The sequence below is a fragment of the Microtus oregoni genome, unplaced genomic scaffold, assembly GCF_018167655.1.
Source record: "Microtus oregoni isolate MIOR12 unplaced genomic scaffold, Mior012 000059F_ref0000304, whole genome shotgun sequence".
Lineage (NCBI taxonomy): Eukaryota > Metazoa > Chordata > Mammalia > Rodentia > Cricetidae > Microtus > Microtus oregoni.
The window spans coordinates 9,431,234-9,456,447 of NW_024543835.1; the positions used below are offsets into that span (position 1 = coordinate 9,431,234).

General features: G+C 38.9%; 1 pseudogene; it reads left to right on the forward strand.

The window, feature by feature from the left end:
• Window positions 1-12,931: 12,931 nt before the first annotated feature.
• Window positions 12,932-16,772, forward strand: LOC121439004 (annotated as a pseudogene).
• Window positions 16,773-25,214: the final 8,442 nt, after the last annotated feature.

Sequence of the window (25,214 nt, forward strand, 5' to 3'; positions counted from 1 at the left end):
ACTGCAACATTAGGAAGAACTGGTCCTGGTCCTCACCAGATGAAGCACTGAGGGGAGAGGGTTCTACACCTCACCAGGGAAACATAATAAAGCTAGATGACTCTTCACAGAGGCGTAAATGAAATGGCCCTGAGGGCATGACAATGGGAGAGCAAGTTGCACCCCTCTGATCTGCCATGTGGTAACATGGGTGTTGGAAAGATGCCCTCCTCCCCTCACCGCTCAACATCTGTAGCAGGTGAAGAACATGACCCAATGTCTTACCTGCTGCAACACTCGGAAGAATGGGCCCTGTGTCTTACCTGGTCAGCTCAGTAGAGTTGACCCTGTAGTCTGGCATGGTTGAGCCAGCCCTGAAGGAATGAGAAGGCCAAAGCTGGTACCACCTCTCTTGCTTGCATTGTGGCAGTGGAGGTGAGGAAAAGATGCCCTCCCCCTTGCATCTCTACCACCTTGCTGACACTCCCCTTTATCAGCTGCAACACTTGGGAAAGTTCATCTGTACAGTACAGCAAGCTGACCATGTTGACAGGGGGCATGGATGAACTGACCCTGAGAACATAGGAGATCTGTCCCAGTACCTCATCTGCCATATGGCAACATGAGCGGGAAAGAGATGCCTTTCCTTCCACCCCACCTCCTACCCTTCTATGCCTGAGATGGGTAGGAGAACTGTACCTGAGGTCATAAGAGCGGCAAAGGTGTCCCTGCCACTCATAAGCTGCAGCATTTAGGAAAACAGTTCTTGCACCTTGCCAGAGTAGCATAATAGAGCAACCCTGTGGGCTGGGTGTGGATGAGCTAGCCCTGAAGTTGTGTGTGGGGGAGAGCTGCCTTTCTACTCATCAGTCATATAGCAGTGTAGGCAGGGGAGAGATGCCTACCTACACTTCACTACTCACCACCTATAGCAGATGAGCGAGTTGACCCTCCCCCTTACCAGGAAGAAGGGTAGAGTCTTTACAATTGAGAGCAGAACATTTCCTGTTAAAAAAAATGTCACCACATGGCAGATGGTAGATAAGAAATATGGGTTACAAAAGATGCTCAATCATACTACAAAAGCATTTGTTCAACTATGTTCATAGCAGCACTATTTGCAATAGCCAGAACCTGGAAACAACCTAGATGCCCCTCAATGGAAGAATGGATAAAGAAAGTATGACACATATACACATTAGAGTACTACTCAGTGATAACAAAAAACAATGACATCTTGAATTTTGCATCCAAATAGATGGAATTAGAAAACACTATCCTGAGTGAGATAACCCAGACCCAAAAATATGAAGACGGTATGTACTCACTCATTAGTGGATTTGGGCCATAAACAAAGGACATTGAGCCTATAGTTCCTGATCCTAGAGAAGCTAAGTAATAAGGTAAACCCAAAGAAAAACATATATAGATCCATCTGGAAGCAGACAAGTTCGCCTGACAAAATTTGAGATAATGGGGGTGGAGGTAGAAGGAAGGAGAGGGGAGAAGGGGAAGGTTGGGGAGAGCATGAGGGAATGGAATAGTTGAGAAGGAGAAAGGACAGATACGGGAGCAATGAAAGAGATATCTTGATTTAGGGAGTCATTTTGGGGTTAGCAAGAAACCTGGCTCTAGAAAAATTCCCAGGAATCCACAGGATGACACCAGTTAACACCCTAAGCAATAGAGAGGTTGCCTGAACTGGCCTTGCCCTGTAGTCAGATTAAATATCACTATAGAACCTTCATCCAACAAAAGATGGAAACAGAGACCCACATCAGAGCACTGGACTGAGCTCCCAATGTCCAGTTGCATAGCAGAAGGAGAGAAAGTATGAGCAAGGAAGTCAAGACCATGAGGGGTTCACCCACTGAAACAATGTGCCTGAGCTAATGGGAGCTCACCAACTCCAACTGGACTGGGAATGAACAAGCATGGGATCAAACTAGTCCCTCTGAATGTGGTTGACAGTTGGGGCAGACTGAGGGGCCAATGACAACGGCACTGAGATATGTCTCTACTGCATGTACTGGCTTTTTGAGATCTTATACTCTTTGGATGTATACCTTCCTAAGCCTGGATGTAAGGGGGAGGTCCTTGGACTTCCCACAGGGCAGGGTGATTTGCCCTCTCTTAAGATTGGAAAGGGGTGTGGGGAGGGTGTGTAGAGGAGTGGGAGGGAAGTGGGAGGAGGGGAGGAAGTGAGAATTTGGATTGGTATTTTTTTAAGTAATAAAATAAAAAAAAAGAAAAATGAAAAAATAATCATCATTGAAAATACGCATTCATTAATATTTTTCTGACTAAGTAGTTTGTACTTATCTATTCAGGTATATATATGTATGCATGTATGATTGTGTATTTAACAGCAATTAATAATAAAAGAGGCTATGAATTTGAAAGAGAATGTAGAGGGATATATGGGAAGGTTTGAAGTGAGTAAAGAAAATGGGAAAATTATGCAATTATACTAGGATCTCAAAAAAAGAAAACATGGGTTATTTCAAATGTAAGAGTTAGCTAGTAAAAAGCATGAGCTATCAGCCAAGCATTTATAATTAATATTAAGTCTCTGGGTGGTTATTAAGGAACTGACTGGCAGAAAAGAATAGTATGCCTATGAATGGCATTCCAGATTGGAGTGCAAATGTCTACATAGGGCCTGAGAAAGCTAAAAACAAAATTAAAAAAAAAACAGCTCACTAAGTAAGAACACCTGCCTCAGTGTATGTACCAGTATCCCAGAGTTTGAGTGCTGAATGCATTTACTGTTTAATAAATGTGACTTTTGGCCAAGTAGCAACCACATCAGAAGTTCAAAGTCATGCTCCTTAGCAGTTTAAAGGCTTAAGTGGTCAGAAAGAGATAGATATACAGCTGTAAAGGTAGATCCAGATGAAAAATATTCTAAATGGGTTGCAGTGTGCTATACACACACACACACACACACACACACACACACACACACGCTTAGGAGAGATAAAATGTATATTGATTAAAAATAGTTTAAAAATAATAAAATTTTAAAAAATAAGCCATGCAAAGATGAGAAATATGCAGAGTCTGAATTCTATATATTATTGTGTTGTCTTTAGATTTTCTAATTACTAATGAAGGAACAACAGCAGCTAAAATACATTGGATTATGAAAACTGTTGGATTAAGCCAATCTATATATTTTAAAAATGTCTTGATTTTAAAAAAAATCTCAAAATTATGTTATTTTATGGAAGAAGCTTTGCTTTTTGGTTTGGTTTTTTCAGACAGGGTTTTTCTATAGCTTTCTCTGGGACCTATCCTGGAACTCGCTCTATAGACCAGGCTGGCCTTGAACTCAGAGAGGTCTGCCTCTGCCTCTGCCTCCTAAGTGCTGGGATTAAAGGCTTGCACCACCACTACTCAGTCTTTTATTTCCACAGAAAATAAGAAGCTGTGGATTCATTCCAGGTTGATATGGATCGTCTTTGATTGGGGAGACCCTCTAAATTCCTGACAGTACACATAAAGAAATAAACCTAAAAGAACTACAAGACACATGGCATATGGTGTGTACTTTACCTGCTCTTTAAAGTAGCCTTTAAGATACCAGCCCACTTGGGTGTGGTCTCTGATACTATAAATGCCTAGGTAAAGTGCACAGTTGCTCTCTCTCCTGGCTTCTGGATTCTGTTCCTGTTCCTCATTCGTGCAAAGGACTATGATCTGTTGAGTCTACACCTATATAACTAACCCTTTATTATACTCAAGTCTGAGCTAGTTTGGGATTATTTTATAGCATCCATCTTCACACTAAAAGTCTCAGTAGGTTTATACAGGAAGAACACATGAAATTGGGAGGAAATGGTGGTAGAGGGGATAAAGGGAAAATGGAGGGGAGGGAATGGAGTGAATTTTATCAAAACTTATCATATTCATTTATGGAATTTTCAAACAAAAGGAAAAACTGCAAATCTTTCATCTACATTGTGATTCTGAGAAGCCCTATCTTGAAAAAAAATGTTAGAATATAAATAATATTTGTAAAACACAAAAATCTATAAACTTAATGAATGTCAGTTACATGATGTAAGACCTTACAAAATATTAGTAATCATTTTGAGTCCTTCTTTCCTTTAAATCAGGATATGCCAAAACCCTGTAGCATGTTTATTGGTGACAAAACAAAGTCATGCTTTTCAAGAATGCATACATTATATTATACAGGACTATATTATGTAATTAACTTTGAGGGATAAATTCACCCACATAAATAAATTTTAGAATTCCTATGATTTGTATCAATGACCTAAAACTTGCCATTCAGACAACCTTTTGTTTTCATTCTTCACCACTAGAATGAGGCTCCCATTTAGAGCTCAATACAGAGCTTAATTATTAGAAGCCCCTTTAATGAAATAGGTTATAATCTTTCATCCCAGTACAGAGTTCTATAACAGTATCTCTTAAAATATCATGTCAAAGGACTATCAAAATTACTTTAATAATATCTTGAAAATGATTTCATACAGCATCTAAGTTTTACTATGTTCTCTGGTCTCGAACTCACAAAGTAAATCTTAGGGAAACTTTTCCACCTTAGCTTTTGGTATGTCAGTTCAAACCCAGATTCTAACAGCACAGTTCACGGCACACAATTGATTGTCTTTAACTCTTCCAGCTCACAATCTTATCTGATAGAAAATAGTCACCTGTGTAGATATACTGCAATGTTCTAAGCTTCAGACTGCTTGGTTTCTAGTTATTACTCATGATGATGACTCTTGCCAGCATACTCAGCTTTTTCACAATCTTTTTTTTTTTACATTTGACATTTATTTAGATCTTAGAGTTTTGCTATTTTCTTACAAAATATTGAAATTATAGGCTGTATCTATGGGCAGTGGGTTGGTTTTGTTTTGTTGTTGTTCTAATGATTGGATAAGAAAAGTTGCTTATGATCAAAATAAGGCATATAGTGAGCATGTGTTTAACCATTATGATTTTTATGTTCTTTACATATTGCATTAACTAAGAAAATCCAGACAAATTTCAAACACATAAAACTGGGAATAAAAGACAAAAGTGTAAAATTTCACTATAATTTGCCTTTTATTCTATTTTCATAAGTGTTTTGCTGCAGGATTTGCTCATGTACCCATGCCCATATATTCTTGTTCCATTGCCAGTTATTGAGTTCCAGGTGATTACAAATGACTGTAGGTTTACATTACATGAAATATAAAACTTCTTCTTTATCACTATTTTTGGAAATCAAACATAAGACCTATGCCTGTTAGGCATCTGCTCTATCACTGATCTGTATTCTTAATGTGAAGTATCAAAAATGTAACTGATAAACTTAATAAAACAGCAGTAATTATACAGTTTATATGAATGATATATTTGGCTTTTGAAATCTGGTAAACATTTAAATGAAAAACTCAAATGAATCAAAGTATTTCACTTATTGTGAGACTATTAGGGAGCCTGGAATCATTTTTGTATAGGAAATCCTCTTATACCAGGAATGAGAGAAGAATAAAATGAAGAGAGATAAATTCATTAAAGTCAGCAAAAAGCAGCAAAAGCCCAAATCAAGGGAAAAGTGTAAAAGTGTGTGTGTGTGTGTTTGTGTGTGTGTGTGTGTTTAACAATAATAACTAACAACTAAAGAAAAAGAGGTCTTCATTTTGGTAGAGAGAGCAAGGAGATCTGTGTTAGGGACTGGAGGGAGAAAGGAAAGGGAGAAATGTAATTATTGATTAATTTAAATAGAAATACTTATTTTTATATGACAAAACAAGATGGTGCTAGTTGGATAAGAGATGGAGCCACACAACTGGTTTAGCATTGAACATCTCTGAAGTATTAGGTACTCCACAACTTGTTTGTAAGGGAAACCCAGGAAACATGACATTTTAGAATGCTGCTTCATAGATCACTGTATAATTTATTGGAGGACTTCTGTTTTATTCCTAAAGTTTCCTATGAACTTGAAGGGTATAAAATAAAAATTTTATACAGCTCTGATATTCTTCTGTTGCTTTTTAAAAATTATTTATTTGGGTATTATAATATAATTGCATCATTTCCCCCACACCCATTTTCTCCCCGCAGCACTCCTATATGTTGCCCCTTGCTCTCTTTCAAATTTACAGCTTCTGTTTGTCATTAATCTCTGATACATGCATATATGTTCCTAAATATAACCAGTTGAATATGTATAATGTCAATTGTATGTTTTTACTCAGGGGTGGATGTTTAGTATTGGATATTCAGTTACTGTGTTCTTTCCTTGGGAAGACTATTTCTCCCAATTCTCAGCATTCTTAAGTTGCCTCTAGTTCTTTGTGTAGAGTTGAAGCCTCACAGACTTTCCTCTGGTTAGTTTGACATGTCTATCACTATCCTTGTCAAGCTTGTGTTTAAGAGTCATGTTGAAAAGACTTTATGATTGTAGCTTTTGACATTACTCAGAGATAAAATCTCACAGAAAACCCCCTGATTCAAGTCATTCTAACTTCATGTTGCTTTCAAAAGCAAAAGTTTCTCACCTTACTTTGTGACAGTACTTCAGAGTTGAAGAGTTAACCTATGTGAATTGCACAGTATGGAGGAATTGCAAGATAGGTACCTATTCAGGACAGAACTGCCAGAAGTTTCATAGGTAATCCAGGCAGAGGAAACATGCAAAACCATAGACTTTTTAATACTTAGCACAATAGTTAAAGTTTGGGAAGTGACACTATGATGAATCCATGGCTGGCCATCATTTGGCTTCTGTGGATACAAGGCATTAAGTGACCTACATGAAAGAATACCCTTTTGTTTTGAGAAATGGAGTATTCGATGATATGGGTTTTTTTGCAAGAAGGATGAAGTCCTGGATGAAAAAAAGTTACAGTATGAAATATTAAATATAAAAATGTGAATTCCTACTCACCAAAAATGATGCCATATCCAACAAATTTTACCTTCTTTGTTCATCTCCAAGATGGATTACAATCATTAATTTTGAAGCATTTAAAATGATGCAGTACATATGAGCCTTTGCTCTTCTTAGAGATTATATATTTCTTAGAAAGTTTTCCTAAAAATAAACAGCATAATGTATTTCTCAGCATGAAAAACAATCAAATGTGTTCCCTGAAGCCATGCAACTTGTTCTTTGTTCTTGGAAATTCCACTAATGTCCTAGAGAAAAAAGTTCCTCTCCGGTACTTACTGCTGGTTACTTTAAAGTTCAGATTTTACTTTGGGGTCACTTGAAGTTGGAAAATGTGAAACTTAACAGAAGTAACTCATGTTTGAGTGATTGTTTCTAATAACATGCAAATCTGAGAAAACATAACCAGGGTCATTTTATAAATGTTTAAAACCTCATGTTTCTCAGAGGTCTAACAGTTCATTTTATAGGAGCAAACTATAGCACAGTGTGGCTTTGTGAATTTTAAAAAATAATATGTGCAAAATGCTGAAAGTTATGCTTCTAAAAGTATGAATACATTCTGCGAATTCATTTTCAGAACATTAAATGCTTTTAATGGAGTCAAGGTAGACAGTAACCATCTGGTTTTCCAAGTAAATGCATTTCAATTATTTAAAGAAATGAAGTTTATAAAAGAAACAATGCAATAGGGAAGACAATATAGAAATAATTGGTTTTTAGACAAAGTTTCAATCTGTAGCTCTGATTGACTTGAAACTTTCCATGTAGACCACGCTGGCCTTGAATTCACAGAGATCAGCCTGCCTCTGCCTCCTGAGTGCTAGGATTAAAGGCATGTGCCACTACACCCAGTCTGAATAATATTATAGATATTCTACCAGTTCAGATTATACTATTACCATGTCTACATCTATAAATTTTGGCATTTTTTATTTTTGCATTTACTTTGCTTCTTTTCATTTGGTTTCAGATTTCTCTGGGATTCTTATTCATATTCATATATGGTCTTAAGGTTTATAAGCTGGAAGCAAAATAACAGGTGCTCTCAGACATTAGAATTGTCCTGTCAATCTTTTCCTTCAGTAGCATCTTTGAACACACCCTGTAATGTTGTCCATGAGCAACCACTCATAAGTGTGTATATAAATATATTCATATACATGTGTGTACATGTGAATGCATGTGTGTGTGTTTGCATATTCATGTACTCATGTGTTTTCCCCCTTCTCACATCATGTTACTCTTCATGTCCCCCACCTGTTCTTTCTTCCCCTTTACCACCTTTAGTCCCCTTTCCATTTCCTTATTCTCTCATTTTTCCTTATTTTGCTGTTTCCCCTCTGTTCTCTCCCATGTAATCCTCCCCTGTGTCTATATCTTACCTTTCTCTCACTTTCATTGCATGTGAAAGTGTTTTGTCATAAAATGATACAACATAAATGCCATGCCCAGATAACAATCTGTCCATTTTATACTTCTGAGTCTCTATACATCTGACATAAATCTACCTTCTTCATAAATTACCCAGGATCAAGCACTCCGCTACAGCAACTCTTACAGGCTATATGCTGACACACATTAAAATTATCCAGTACAGAAGGGTAGGTAGCTGTCTAAATTGAAAGATGAAGTTTTTAAAACAATTTTCTAATTAGAATTATTAGAGAAATATTTTATCTGTCTTAGAAAATAAAGGATTTCTGAGGAATGACTTCTATCTCTGTGTAATCAATGATAGGGCCTATGTGTGTGCCTTTTTCCTATATAAACATTGCTCTGCATGGACCCGTTAGGAAAGTCATTCCCCAGTCTTTGGGCAGTCATAGTTAACCCTATGAACTTCTAAAGCATCATTCTCACCTCTGTGATATATTTGCTCCAGCAAGATTGACAAAAATTTTATGAGCACACAGGCAGAGTGGGAGATTCTCTTGTTTCAGAGGTAAAGGAAACTGGTGCAGATATTTTTCAGAAAGGATGAATTAGAGAGTTACTGTAACACTGTGATTATCAAGATTCCTGGAAATGAACTTTATGATAGTTAACAAGAATTGTATCCTTGGGAATTTTACAACAAATTCTCTGCAGAATTTTTTGCATTGAGGGATCCCTGCACAGAATACCTTTCCTCATTTTTTTGTGAATATTCTTTTAATGTGTGTTGCTTTTGTTTATTCTGGCTTTGTTTAACTCTGTAAAGCTGTGTTACTATGTCTATCTAAACATCTGATGGCCTAATAAAGAAATGACAAGGCAGGAGCCAGGATATGTGTGGCTGGCAAGCAGAGAGTATCATTAGAAAGAGAAACAAGGAAGAGGAGGAGCAAAAGAGGACAAGGAGAAGATGACATCTGGGCCTAGCCACCCATCCAATCATCCAGCCACGAAGTAAACGTGAAAGTAAGATATACAAAAGTAAAAACAGGGAAAAGTCTAGAGACAAGAGGTAGTTGGAATAATTTAAGTTTATAAAACCTATCATGAAACAAGTCAATCTAAGGTCAGGCTTTTATAAATAAGAAAAAGCCTCCATGTGTGATTTATTTTGGAGCTGGGTGGTGGGTCCCTCAAAAAGTCAAGAATAAACATCACACAGCACTCAACAATATCCCATTATGTGCATTACAGAAAAGGGGAAACAATTTCATTTCTTGGTGTTTTGCCTTTTGTTTATTTCTTTTTCTCTTTTTCTATAACTCAAATTTTGAGTAGCATATTCAATAAAAGTAGTGAAAATAGACAAATTTATCATTACTTATTTTTAAATGGAAATGCTTTTAGCTTTCCCTAGATCCATGTGATATTGTTTATAGGTTTGTGATCAGTAACCCTTATTATATTGAGATACTCCTTGTATACCCATTTTCTTTGAGATATGCATCATGGAAAGATACAATGTTTTTAAAGCACCTTTGGTTGCTGAGAGTTTAATTCTTAAATTTATTTGTGTTCAGCATTATGTTTATGGATTTGCATCAATTCAATATGCCTTACATGTCAAGAATAAAACCAACTTTATAATCATGAATGGAAATACGTTGTTGATTCCATTTAGTCACTGAATAGACTGTTTATTACCAAATTATTTGTCTACTAGCTGATTATTTATCTATTTTAGCCTTCCTGAAATATGACATGTCTTGACAGAGAGCACCTCCTATGTAAGATGTAGGTTAAGGTATCTCTGTGGCACACACTGAATTGATCTGAGGAAGGAGATGGGGCCTGGGCCACAGCAGGTCTGTGGCTTACAGCCTTCTTCAGAAACTATCTCTGAGAAGACTGGGAAACTCTTGTCACATCACAGCTGTCACTTGTCATTCCCTAGCCATAGTGGCTTATTTTGCTTTTTATCTCATGTCTCTTGGCTCAGTAGACATGAACTCCTCCCTAGCCATGTTAATAAGTACTGTTAAGTTCACTGACCCTGATCATAGAAATTTACCTTAAAAAATAACACCAAAAATAACAACTCCTTGTCAAGTTATGGACCAAAGGGCTGCCAAAGTAATTCTCTACAACCCAGTCTGTTGCCAAAACTATAGACTGCACTTCACAAGCACATAACAAGGCCCCATCACTGAAGATAACACCTAGAAAACTCATTGTGATGTCAAATCAGTGCCTACATAAAGCCCTCACCCCTACCTAAGATTCCAGCATCTTAGGTGAAATACTCTGCATGCTCTCAAAATAGAAAGACCAAGCCAGCTACAAACCCTTTGATTTATAATGTTGTACTGCCTTCAAGACACACTAGGGCAATGGTGACACAAAGCCTGTGGGAGTAACTAACCAAAATTTGGTTTGATTCAAGGCCCACTCCATGTGATGGAATCTATACCCAACATTGTTTGGGTGACCAATAACCTGAGACTAGATATCCCAGAGACATAAAGGAAAGCCAAAGACTACTGGTCTAAAAGAGGGAAAAGTTAGTGATAAAATGACTTCTAATGATATTCTGCAACACTCATAGATCAGTGCCTTATTCATCCATCATCAGAGAAGCTTCCTCCTGCAGAAGCCTGAAACAAATACAGAGATTCAGAGCCAGACATTACACAGATAGTGAAAGATCTCTGAACACTGTGCCTGAATGTGATTTTCATTATATCCTTTCTATCAGAGCTCAAAAAAAATCCTGTGGAGGAGAGTTTTATAGGAATGTAAAAGCCAGTGGGGATGGAGGACACCAAGGAAACAAACACCTCTAAAGCAACATAACTAAATCTTAAATTAACTCACAGAGACTAGAACAGCATACATAAGGTCTACATGGATCTGCCCCAGGTCTTTATATAAATATATATATGGGATACCTGAGTGTGTTAATGTGTTAATCAGTAGGTTTCTGTTTATTATTCTTTCTCTTGGGTTGTCCTTTTCCTCACTTTTGTTTGCCTTGTCCAATTTTGATGTGATAGTGTTTGTTATATCAAAACTTTTATTTATATTTTTATTATTCATTTTTATTTAGATTGTATTATAGAATACAATCTAGAAGTCGTAGAAGCCTTCTTAGAAACCTTCTGTTTTTAAATGAGAGACCGAAAGGGAATTGATACAGGGAGCAAATGTAAGAAAGGACTGTTTGGAATAGCAAAAGGGAAACAATAATCAGAATACATTATATAAGAAAAATCCATTTTCAATAAAAGTAAAAATAAAATAAAATTCACACCATAAAGATACACATGTTTAAAATATCAACTATCAAGGTTTATGTGGGGTGCCAGTCCCATAAATCTCTTAGAATTCAGAAGGATCATTACAGCTAGCGAAAATTGACTAAAAGGTATGTGAGGATGAACAAATCAGCACAAACATGTTTCCTACTCATGCCTCTTTATCCTTCAAAAAAGTTCCCTCCAATGCTCTATGTTCTTTCTCTCTCTCCCTCTTCTTCTCCCTCTCCCTCTCTCTATCATAGTTCTCTCAATGTTCTCCTGAAGTTCTTTCAATCCCACAACGTTTTTAATTTATATACCCACACAGACATAATTAACAATTCTCTGGTTATAACAAGGATACCACCAAGCATGCATTTCACAGGGCCCAAAATGCAGATAGGGTAGATAAGCAGGCACTTGTAAGGTTGCAAAGGGGGTGTGGCTGTAAAGCACACAGGCATATCTGATAAGGGTAAATAGAGGAAGGGGCTATGATTTGTAGGCGGGGAGAGAGGGAGTTTGTATATTAACTACATTTGTGTGATTAGTTAAGCAAGAAGTTTGTAATTCATAAATGTAGAAAAAGAGGGAAGAAAAACACAACAGTGCTGATACACTCTGTGAATGTCAGCTTCCTTCCATAGCAGCTAGTAACACAGCGTTGTGGTAACCATGGCAAGCATAGTATGTTGTGGGAGGAAAGCAATGACGCTTATTTTGCACTGGCGTTTTGTTAGCTGAATTAAAGTGGATGGAATATCTTAGCTCTAGAGATAACATCTAATGTGATCTAAAGGTAACATCTAAAGGAAAAATTGTAGTAGTATAAAATCCAAAGCCTGGCAATTCCAGCCTCCAGGCCAAGCAGCAGTTTTGTTCCCACTGGCACCAGAGTGAGAAGAATTTCTTTTCTCTGGGACCTTTCCAAAAAATCAAGGCATCCAATATACATTCTATATATCAACATGAAAAGTCATCTCATATATAACAATACACAAGGAACGTATGCCCAATAATTGGTTAATACACTGCTAGTGTTATTTAAGACGAATCTAACTATGCAAAAGGGAATACTATGGCTTCACAGGGCTTTTACAGAAGTGACAACAACTATTCAAAAGGCAGGTTCCCAAAGCTTTGCAAGTTGGGTGTTTTCCTAGAGAGTGTCAGCTGTACTCTCACTGTATAATAATGCTTGGACCACAACATCTCCCCTTTTCTTGTTTAATAAATGCAGCATGTTTTTATATCTCGCAGCAATGAATAATGTGGTTGATTAAAAGTCTGAGGATGACTGGAAGAATAATAATGATTTTGAAATTAATAACCAATTATCTATATTGATGGCACAATGAGTAGCAAAATTGGCCAAGATAACTTATCAGGGGACCAAAAGCACGGTAACTAATGATGCATACTCCTAGCCAATCACAGCATGCCAGCAGTGAGCACCAGTTTCAAAAGGACCAACCAGAAACGTTCTTGCGGTAGTTTAATTTTCTTAACCTCATAAAAGCTCCTGACCTTTTTACAATAAAGAGCTTCTGCATTGGAATCTCCAGGACTTTATGTCATTGCTTCCACATCTTCTCACCCCCTGCAACCTGGGAAACAAGGATCACACAACAGGCAGCAGCAACAAGCCCGCAAAAACTACACCTGGCACCAGACCTGGATGGACCCTTTCCTTTTGCTCTCTTTTTTGGTCCTCCTTACCCTCTTTGGGGCATTTTTCTTTCTTGTTTGCTGCTGTCCCCATCCTGATTCTCCGCTGGCATCTTGAGTTCACCCTCTTGTGCTGTTTTTGGTGAGTTGACCCCTATTTTCATTTTCTAAGCCCTTAGTGAGTGGGGGCTTCATTTCCTATCCCTACAGTTTCTTTTCTTTCCCATCTTTGGCATCCTGGTTAAGAACTCTTCATCATGGGCTGGAGAGATGGCTCAGTGGTTAAGAGCATTGCTGCTCTTCCAAAGGTCCTGAGTTCAATTCCCAGCAACCATATGGTGGCTTACAACCATCTGTAATGATGTCTGGTGCCCTCTTCTGGCCTGCAGACATACACACAGACAGAACATTGTATACATAATAAATAAATATTTAAAAAAAAAGATTAAAAAAAAAAAAAAAAAGAACTCTTCATCATGACTTGGTTTGTCCCTGTACCTCCACACAAGGGTTGACCACCCAGGAGGTAGAACGCCAATAAAGGACCCTCCAACAGGTCCTTTTCTCCTGGAGACACTGTGTGAGCATACAACTGCAGCCTAACAAACTGCAGAAGCCCTTCACTATAAGCAGGACACTGGGTCTGCAAACATTACTTTCCCATTCCCTTCAGTTCTTGTCCTGGCATGGAATCCCTCACAGCCTGAGAACAACTGATGACTTTTGCTCGGGGCCACTCTTAGAGATTGTCTGAAGGCTCTCTTGCTTTATAGGGAGTCCTGACTGCTCTTCGGATTGTGGACTGTTGGACTTCCTCTCCTAGTCTCTCTTCTCAACTAATCCGGTTACATGATCACCAGTTAAGAGCCATCAGGGTGTCAGTCAGTCTCTGGAAAGGCTTTGGCCATTTGACTGTGGTTGAATTCCCTTTTCCTTCTGGGGTTGGAACACTCTCCTCAGACAGTGGCTACCTCCACTAGCTTGACGCTGGAGCTGAACATGTGGACCGAGATGAAGTTGTTGCTACTCACCCATATCTTCTCGCCATTTTCTTCCTTGCTGCCACTCCTCACAGACTCCTCCTGGGGCCCATCATGAATGGTGTCCTGATGTGGGAGTCCCCTCTGTATTCTGTGAATATGTTTTATTAACAATTAATTAAGAAGCTGCTTTCAGCCAATGGGTTAGCAGAGTAAATCCAGGTAGAAAATTCGAATGGAGATATAGAGAGAGAATAGGAGGAGTCAAAGAGCTACCATGTAGCTGCCTAAAAAGACAGACGCCCTGGAACTTTGCAAGTAAACTAAGAGCATCATGGTAATACATAGAATAGTGGAAATGGGTTAGTTTAAGATGTTAGAGCTAACTAGAAATATGCTTAAGTTATTGGCCAAACATTATTGTAATTATTACAATTTCTGTGTGATTGTTTTGGGTCTGGGCGACCAGGAATTGAGCAAGCAACCTCGGTGTATAGTACTCCTTCCCCGGATGATGGGGCTTCCCTTCTCCACCAGCACTGCCATCACCCTCTCCCCCAAGTTAGCCAGAGTTCTGTGAGGCGCATGCAAGAGCTGCTACCCTGGATTTTGCCCACTGTTTTTGCCAATATCTGACCTCCCACCCACAATATGCAGAGCCTGGAGCAGAAACTGCCTTTTCTGGCAGTTTTGCTGAGTTATTCCTGCAGCACTTTGGAACTGAGGTGTCCCAGGCCTTGGGCTCACTCTCTCCAACTGTCTTGGCCCCATTGAACCCTGGTGTGGAGTTTGCATCACCACATGACTTGTCCCTTGACAGCTGCAGGGTGGGCAGGGCCCTGTCTGTGTTGTATCTATTTCCATTTTCCAAGCACTTAGCTGGTTCCTTCCTTCGTCAGTCTCTTCCTCATCTGCAATGTACTCAACGCTGAACTTCAAGAAACAGTGTGTTGCTCAATCAGGAGTTCTGTCTGAGGCATGCTGCAGTGGCAAATGGCTATTGACGCTTCGTCCCCAGCTGGGCCTCTGGAGACCACACCAGAGCCCCCAGTCCTAGGTGGAAAGAGAAACTCCAGCTTCTCTGGTGGTGCTGGGACAGTTAGTTGGTAAGGGATTTCCTAGTGATGGCACATCCCCTGGGGAGAGATGAACTCACCCCTTTGAGAGGCTGATACTGAGTCATGGTAGGGAAACCTTGAAAGATGGAGCAGGAATGGTACCGAGAGAAGAGCTGCTCAGTTTTATGGGGTCTGAAGAGGCTGACCCTGACTGAGCAGGAGTGGATTGTGGAGGAGAGGTGGCTGGGCTGACCTCAGTGGGTGGTGGGCAGCCTCAGTGGCAAAAGTGTTGCCTACTTCTCCAAAGTAAAAGAGGAGGAAGTTGCCTGGAGTTCTTCATACTACCCAAGGCATCCCAGCCCTGACTCAGTATTCCTTGTCCTATTATCACTGATGTTCGCACAACCACAGCCCTAGAGATGCCTGTCAGGGATAACATGTTTGTGGTTAAGGTAGAAGGCCCTTCAGAGTACAATCTGGAGACAACTGATACACTTCATGAGAAGGCCTGGGTGTCTGACATCCAGGAGTGCCTAAGCCCAGGATCCTGCCCTAATATCAGCCCCTGTATCATGACCCTTCCTCTGACCCCTGGGACTTCCTTCCTCACAAAGGATAACACAGACAGAGTTGTCCAACCTGAATCATTCAGAGTCTGCCCAGCCAGGATCTGCTGCTGAGATCCAGCAAGAGTAATGATCACTTGTTGCAAGGGGCTTATGGGAGTCCTTCTGACCGGCCATCAGCATACTTCTCCCCTAGTTCTGCCTCCATTGCTGCCTCCCACTTTGCCTCAATGGAACTGCTTCCTCCGGAATTGCCCCCTTGCACTCCCATTGAAGAAGGGGCACCAGCATGGACAGTTAATCACCTCTTAAGCTCCAATCTCCTGAATACTCCAGAAGCAGCCACAGGAACATTCTTGTTCCAGGGGTAGTCAGAAGGCACTGAAGGGTATCAGTCCCTCTCAGGAGATCCTTGGTTCCATGGCATGTTCTCTCGACTCAAGACTGCCCAGTTAGTGCTGGAAGGAGGCACTGGCTCCAATAGTTTCTTCCTAGTATGTCAGAGTGAGACAGACAAGATGTGGTAAATATGTCCTCACTTTCAACTTCCAGTACAGGTCCTAGCACCTGCGTTTGTCATGAATGAGGAGGGTCAGTGTCAGGTCTAAAATGTGTGGTTCCAGTCCATTTCCGAAATGTTTGAACACTTCCAAATGTATCCCATCCCTGTGGAGTCTGAAGGCTCCAGTGATGTTGTCCTTGTCAGCCATGTGTCCTCCCAGTGGCAACAAGGCCAGGATCTGGCTGGGAGCCATGCAGGGGTATGGGAGCGCGACTAGTACTACCCCAATTCTCATTATTTTGAGCAAGTACTCAGACAATGGGTCTTGCAGCTTCAAACTGATTACAATTGGTACTCCGTGTTGAAGGCAGTCCTTGACCCCCAGTTTTCCTTTAGTGGCACTCTGCTTATGATGATGTAGCAGAAAACCAAACCCATGTAAATTTGCTATTTGAACTTAATATCACCCTCCACAAGCTTACTGGCCTTGGACAATAAATACAATGACACCATATGGCAATCCATAATTGACCTGCATGCCTATTTCAACAAGTGTCCAACCTAGCCTTCAAGTTCCTCAAACTTTGTACACCCCAGGATAGTGTAACCTATTTCCACAATCTGGTCCAGGTGAACACTTGTTGAAATAGGTTTCACAGAACAAAAACAATAATTATATTGGCACACACTCCTAGCCAATCACAACACACCAGGAGTGACTGCCAGTTTCAAAAGGACCAACCAGAAACATTCCTACAGTAGCTTAATTTCCCAAATCCCATAAAACCCCCAACCTTTTTACAATAAAGAGCCTCTGCATTGGAATCTCCCAGAGTCTGCGTTGTTGCCTCCGTGTCTTCTCACTCCTTGCCCCCCCCCAAAAAAAAACAGGGATAGCAAAACAGGCAGCAGTAACAAGTCCACCACACTACAGTCTGATAGCATATACATTATAGTATCATAGGCAGAATTTCTACAATCAGTTATAGAATATTTTTTTTCTTTTTTATTTTTTTTATTTTTTATTTTAACAAGTTTCCACCTCCACCCAGCCTCCCATTTCCCTCCCCCTCCTCCCACCCTTCTCCCCCTCCTCCCACCCTTCTCCCCCTCCCCCCACTCCTTTCCCCCTCCCTCTTTAGTCCAAAGAGCCGTCAGGGTTTTCTGCCTGTAGAACATTTTTAAAAGCCAGTCCAACCCTTGGGCTATAGTTTTCAGTGTCGCAGAGGGGTGTAGAGATTACTCATGGTTGCTTCCTGCTGCTCTGGGATAAAGTTGGAGGTCTTGTCTTGAATGCTGGAATACAGTGGAAACCCTGGAAGAATAGGATGTTTTAGGCTCTGTGCGAAATTCAGGCAGCTTTGATGCAGTCTGTGTTTGGAGAATGCAATAGGACCTCCTGGAGTGAGAGCTGGAGTGCTGCCCTCAGAGCTGTATACAGCAAGGTGGCTGCCAGGGCCAAAGGAAGAGTAATCTGTAATAATTTTAAGATGTTTATAGCCAGGTGGTGGTAGCACACGCCTTTAATCCCGGCACTCAGGAGGCAGGCAGAGGAAGTTGAATTTCTGTGAGTTCAAGGACAGCATGCTCTATAAGAGCTAGTTCCAAGGCAGGCTCCAAGCTATGAAGAAACCCTGTGTCAAATAAATAAATAAATAAATAAATAAATAAATAAATAAATAAATCTGGTGGGAAATATATGTTAATGGCAGAACAAATAATATAAGGACTGCCTAAAGTCCAATGGAGACTCTGTTACACATGGTGAGATGATCTTAACTGTCAGTATTTTGACATTAATATCCCTTCCTTCGCTTATAAAAGAATATCTGCCCTAATGTTACATTAGTGTAGTGGTGGGAGTAGCAGGGCTGCGTCCCCAGCACCCCGGCTGCCTGCTAGCTTATGCCCCGAAATAATTACACAGACACTGTATTTTTTTTTTTTTGGTTTTTCGAGACAGGGTTTCTCTGTGGTTTTGGAGCCTGTCCTGGAACTAGCTCTTGTAGACCAGGCTGGTCTCGAACTTACAGAGATCCACCTGCCTCTGCCTCCAGAGTGCTGGGATTAAAGGCGTGTGCCACCACCGCCCGGCTGACACTGTATTCTTTTAAACACTTCTTGGCCCATTAGCTCTAGCCCTTACTGGCTAATTCTGATATCGCGATCAACCCATCTCTAATAAACTGTATAGCACCGGTCTTACTGGGAAAGATTCAGCATGTCTGACCTGGCAGCTTGCTTCATCAAGTGCGTCTGCCCAGGAGAGGGGAGCATGGCTTCTCTGAGCTCACTTCCTCTTCCTCCCAGCATTCTGTTCTGCCTACTCCACCCACCTAAGGGATGGCCTATCAAAATGGGCCAAGGCAGTTTATTTATTACCAATGACCTTCCTCCATCACATTAGGAATTGATGTAATGGCAGATGTTTTGCAGAGCTCTGTGCTGGTATAATGATGACTTTATTCAGACTGAACTGTGTACATGTCGACTGTATCACTGAGGAGGAAATATGGAAATTCATGGATATGATGAAGGTTTTATCATCAGAAATTTACTACAGTAAAAAGATTCAGTAATACCAGAGCTCACTCAATAGAAAATATAATATTTGCTGTAAACTCTAACACATTTCAAGATCTTGCACTAAAAGTAGAAAAACTAGTAGTAAGTCTAGAAATTTTTGTTCAAGTTCAAAGGATTCTGCTTCTTTCTTCCCCTCAAAGACAAAGGCTAGGGAAAGAGCCAAAGCCAGAGCTGTAGCCAGAGCTATAGCTGTTGTCACCTATAGGTCATGTTTCAAAATTATATTCTTTTATAGCCCTAGTGAAACTTGTTGCCAGTTATTCACATTCTTGTTGACTATATAGGAGAGAGCAAATATTGTGTATAAAGAGATAGAGTACATGTCACATTTGTATCCTTCTTTAAGGAATAACTTGATTTTCACCTTTTGAGCCAAGAAAGATATTTTGGTATGTAACTCTTCATTTGAGACCTGGGAAATAATGATTATATTTACTTAGCTGTAAGCATATGCATTCTCCTTCATCTTTTCTTTGTTCCTTCATTGTTTACTTTATTTCTTTTTACCTCATTTTAACCAAGTATTTCTGAATATTATTCCTTTTTAGAAGATATAAGTGGTTTCATAATATTAGTTTATATATCACCTCAATGGTTGTATAATCATTACTATGTATTAATTAAAAATAAGAGCAATACTATCTTAACAAAGAAATTGGCAAAACTGTTATTACTTTATATTTTAAAGCAATATAGTGAACAAATGTTTCATTGTATATATGAGATAATGGAAAAATAATAATGCAAAGTTGAAATGGAATGAAAAGCATTTGTTTAATTTTCAGTTTACCATTTTTTCAAAAAATCTATAATTCAATATTTAGATTTATAAGGGTTATTCAAGATTTAAGAAAAACTAAATCTTAATAGTTGGTATAATAGATGTTTTTAAAGGAGGAAATTTAGTTTTCATGTTTTGTTGAACTAACAAGTTTAAGGTCAAGGGAACCACACAAGTGGTGTCTGTTAAAGCCATTCTTCTTGGCTTGGAGATGGTCTTCTTACAGGCCATCCTCACATACCAGGAAAGCATCAGAAAGCTACTTCTCTTTAGGACATAAAGCATAGACAATAAAGCATAGTTCCTGATCTAAATAATTTCAAAGACTTCACCAGTTCATAACATTAGGTGTTGGAATTTCAACTTGTAAATATCAAGTGAGGTAAGTCTGTCCATAGTCATGTTCATTGACTCATACGTTTCTATTTGAAAACATAATAATCTTGGGAATTCTAGGATTTCTTTAATAGGAACATTTTAGTGGATTAACATGGGAGCTCAATGTTATCATTTTCACTTGTGTATAATAAGGTGAGTTATGCATGAGAAACTAAATGTAAGTGTCCTATGGAGTGAATGGTTGGCTATTTGTAAGCTGCAGTTTCTCTTCATTCTGCTGTTACAAGTTTACCTCTGACATTGTTTTTTGTTGTTGTTGTTGTTTTGGTGTGGTTTTAGGTTTTTTGAGACAGGGTTTCTCTGTAGCTTTGGAGCCTGTCCTGGAAATAGCTCTTGTAGACCAGACTGGCCTCGAACTCACAGAGATCTGCCTGCCTCTGCCTCCTGAGTTGGGATTAAAGGTGTGCACCACCATCGCCTGGCTATATAATATCTTTATGCTTTGACAGTTTTATACTTTTAATTACTGTATATTGATCATACTCATTCACAATTACTCCAGCTGCCCCTAAAAACTCTCACACCATCTTCCTCTTGACTGTTTCTGTTATTAATCCCCTGAGTTCAATTAATGTTACTCATATAAGTCTTTGAAATTTAATGGAAGAAGTGAATATTCCCTTCCATCAAAAGGATTTATTTATCTATAGTAATCAGATAGAAGTGATGAGATAACTCACATAGCACTTCAAATCACCAGTCTCAAAAATTAAGTGTCTTATTTTGCAAGACAACCTCAAATCAATAGAAAGAAGATGACACAGTGTCTACAAGCAAGCAAAATAAGAAACTTCATGAAATTCAGCTCTGATGTTGCATTTCTGTAATCCTTAACACCCCAGATGCTAAAACAAGGTTTTCTGGAAATTTAATGAGTCTCTGGATTACATATCTATTTCCAACGTAGCCCAAACTACACATATTGATACCCTGTCTCAAGAAAAAGAACACAGACTTAACCTATTATGAGAGAGTTAAGAGCAATCTCTCATGCCTTAGCGAGTATTGTGAGTTAAACCTGACAGCCTATACCCACTGTGAATCACCAAGCCACATCCAGCATTCTCTTTAAAAAAAAATAGGGACAACATAGACCCTTCCCCTGCTGTGGTCTCAGAGAGTCCCCTACAAGGCAATTAGGCACACTTTTCTCTCTCTTTTAGGGAATGAAGGCCTGAGTGGGAAGCTGGGGAACAGCAGTTAAGGGGAAAAGCTGTAGCTGGGTGAATATAGATACAGCCCATAAAAACTGCGGAGAATTCATGCCAAGTCTGCTCACAGGTTATTGTGTTGGGATGTCTGAGGTGAAGGGGGATGCAGAGCAGGCAACTATGTCCCTTTTATGGATTCTATGTGGGTCACAGTGGGTCTAAATGTCTGGTGATTCCCACATTTGTAGACAGGAGATATTGTGAACCTTCATACAACATATCCAGTGCTTATCCCAAAGGAGAATCCTATAGAGGGAGCTTTCAAAGGTCATAGAATTCAAGCATATACTTCTGCTCCTTATTTTGAAATAGGATGTTTGACCTTGGGAGTGGATGTCTTTAGGATACTTGGTTTGGGGTAGGTTCACTGCCTAAAAAACAGAATGCTTTTCTCAAGAATTAATAACTTGATATCTCAAGTTTTGTGACAAATAACTGTTCTGGTTGTCCTTTGTATCATGTTCAAGAAGTCTTTTGCCTTCTTCCCCATTTTGTATTGGGGCATAAAAGTGGATGGAAAAATAAGCACAGGCAAACTCTGAAGTCAGAACTTGGTATACAGGAGGCACTAAGTTGCCCTCCCAATACTATGTCTCTGTGTTTCTTTATCTCTGTTCCTCCTACCTAACATTTCAAATCCTCATGCCCCTACCCTGGAACGTATGAACCTGCATTGGCTAACACTGTGGCAAAAGTCATTCCCGAAAGGTGACTGGGGAAATATGGCAGACCAACATGGCACAACTCACAAGGAGACTATTAAAGAAAATCACAACCAATCAAAATGTAGATTTGTGGAACCCAGTCCCAGTGGATGCATCTAAAGTACAACTTCCACATCTAAGGATTGTGAATCATTGTGGAAGAGAGAATACAAAAAAATGTAGGAGTCAGAGGAATAGGGAGTTTACTGTGAGACTGTGTCTCATAGTAATGTTTGAGGCTACACACATAGTGTTATCAACATGAAAGCCCAAGTGTGACCATAACAAGGACATCAACAATAGACATGTTAAGAAGAACAGGGAAAAGTCCAGGAGGCCTCAGCCCTACACAAAACAAAAACTATAGGTAGCCAATAAGTGCTCTGACTGGGGGACATAGTCTTCCTCAGAGAATAACACACCAATTGGTTATCCAACACCAAATGGTCATATCTGAAAATGTATATTCAAGTAACATTATATTGACTGAGCAGGATGTGATTATGCTTGTGTATTTAGAAATGTGTGTGTGTGTGTGTGTGTGTGTGTGTGTGTGTGTGTGTTGAAACTGAAAGAGAACCAGGAGGGAGGGTATGTGGGTGTTTGGAGGAAAGGGAAAGGAGTTATGAAATAATTATAATTCTAGAAAATAAAATAAATAATAAGAATTATAGCCGGGCGGTGGTGGTGCACGCCTTTAATCCCAGCACTTGGGAGGCAGAGGCAGGCGGATCTCTGTGAGTTCAAGGCCAGCCTGGTCTACAAGAGCTAGTTCCAGGACAGGCTCCAAAGCTACAGAGAAACCCTGTCTCAAAAACCAAAAAAAAAAGAATTATAACATATTCATTTGTGTGTTTGAATGCTTATGCATGGATATACACTCATGCATATAAACATATAACAGTGTATGTGTGAAGATCAGAGGGCTTTCATATTGCGTTCCATTTTGTTGGTGAAGACCCCTTGTTTGTTTCCAGGCAACAAGATCCAAAATACTCACACAGAAACTAGATTAATTAAAACACTGCTTGGTCTATTATCTTAGGATTCTTATTAACTAACTCTTTCATCTTAAATTAACCTGCTTCTACTATCCTATGTATCGCCACAAGACTGTGCTAACCAGATAAAGTTCCAGGTGATTGTCTCCTTTGACAGCTACATGACATCTCCCTGACTCTGTCTACTTTCTCTATATAACTCTGTTCACATTTTCCACCTGGCTTTATTGTACCCTGCCATAGATTCAAAGAAACTGTGTATTAACCAATCATAATAAAAATATATTCACAGCATATAGAGGAGAACCCCACATCACCTAATGTTTCTGTCTAAATGAAAACGAAGGTTTTTAACTTTAACATAGTAAAATTCATATAACAAAACAGGTATCAAGCAAGAATTATAGTTACCCATATGCTTGCTGTAATTTGCCTTTATTATGTTTAGGAAGACTTTTATTGTGAAGGGCTATTAGAGTTTGTCAAAGTCTTTCCCAGAATCTAATGAAATGATTATTTTCTTTTTTTTTCATTCTGTTTGTTTCTATGGTAGTTTACAATGACAGATTTTCATATGTTGCACCATTCCTGAATGACTAGGAGGAAGAATACTTGATCATGGTGGATGATCTTTTTGATATTGTTCTTGGAGTTTGTCTGCTAGTATTTTTATTGAGTATTTTTGCGTCAATGTTCATGAATGAAGTTGTTCGGTAATTCTCTTTCTTTGTTGAATCTTCGTGTAGTTTGGGCACCGGGGTGTATGTGGCCTCACAAAAAGAATTTGGCAATGTTCCTTCTATTTCTGTTTTATGGAATGATTTGACGAGTCTTACAATTAGCTCTTCTTTAAAATACTGGAAAAATTCTGTGCTGAAACCATCTGGTCCTAAGCTTTTTTTTATTTTTTTCGGTTGGGAGAATTTTAATGAATGCTTCTAGTTCCTTAGGGGTTATAAGCCTATTTCTATTGTCTGTCTGGTCTGTATTTAATTTTGGTATATGGAACCTATCCAGAAAATTTTCCATTTCTTTTAAATTTTCTAATGTTGTGGAGTACAGATTTTTGAATTATGATCTGACAATTCTTTGTGTTTGTTGTTATATTCCCACTTTCTGATGTTGTTGATTTGTATATTCTCTCTCTCTCTCTCTCTCTCTCTCTCTCTCTCTCTCTCTGCTTTTTAGTTAGTTTGGAAAAGGGTTTCCCTATCTTGTTGATTTTTTCAAAGAACTAACTTCCTTGGGTTGGAGTTTTCCTTCTAGTAACTTCTGTAGGGATGGATTTGTGAATAAATATTTTTTTTTAAATTTTACTTTGGCATGAAATACCTTGTTTTCTCTATCTTCAGTGATTGAAACTTTTTCTGGGTATAGTAGTTTGGGCTGGCATCTTGATCTCTACACATCTTTAAGTTATCTGTCCAGGCCTGTCTAGTTTTTAGAGTCTCCATTGAGAAGTCAGGTATAATTGCCTTTTATATGTTACTTGGCCTTTTTTCTTGGCAACTTTTAATATTATTTTTTTTATTTTGTATTATTATGTGCCAAGGGTACTTTTTTTCTGTTCCCATGTTTTTGGTGTTTGTAAATTTCTTGTAACTATGTAGGCATGTCCTTATTTAGGTTGAGAAAATTATCTTCTATGATTTTGTTGAATATATTTTCTGGGCCTTTGAGCTGGCATTTTCTCTTTTCTTCTATCCCTATTATTCTTAGGTTTGGACTTTACATGGTGTCAGAGATTACCTCAATTTTTGTGTTAGGCATTTTTTAGATTTAACATTTTCTTTGACTGATTAATCTAGTTCCCCTATTATATGTTCAATGCCCAAGATTCTATCTTCCATATCTTATATTTGGTTGGTGGTGTTTGCATCTATAGCTCCTGTTCACTCACCCAGATATTTATTTCACCCAATGTCCTTGGCTTGTGTTTTCTTTATTGTTTCTATTTCATTTTCCAGTCTTGAATTGTTTCCTTCACCTTTCTTTTTTCTTTAAAAAGATGCATTGGTTTCTTCCAGTTTTTGTTTGTCTTCTCAATTTCTTTAAGGGATTTTTTAAATTTTCCCTGTTAAGGACCTCTATCGTTTTCATAAGGTTGTTTTTTTTTTCAGTTCAGTTTTCTTATGCTTAAGATGTGTTAGAATGTTTAGATCTTGTTGTAGAATCACTGGC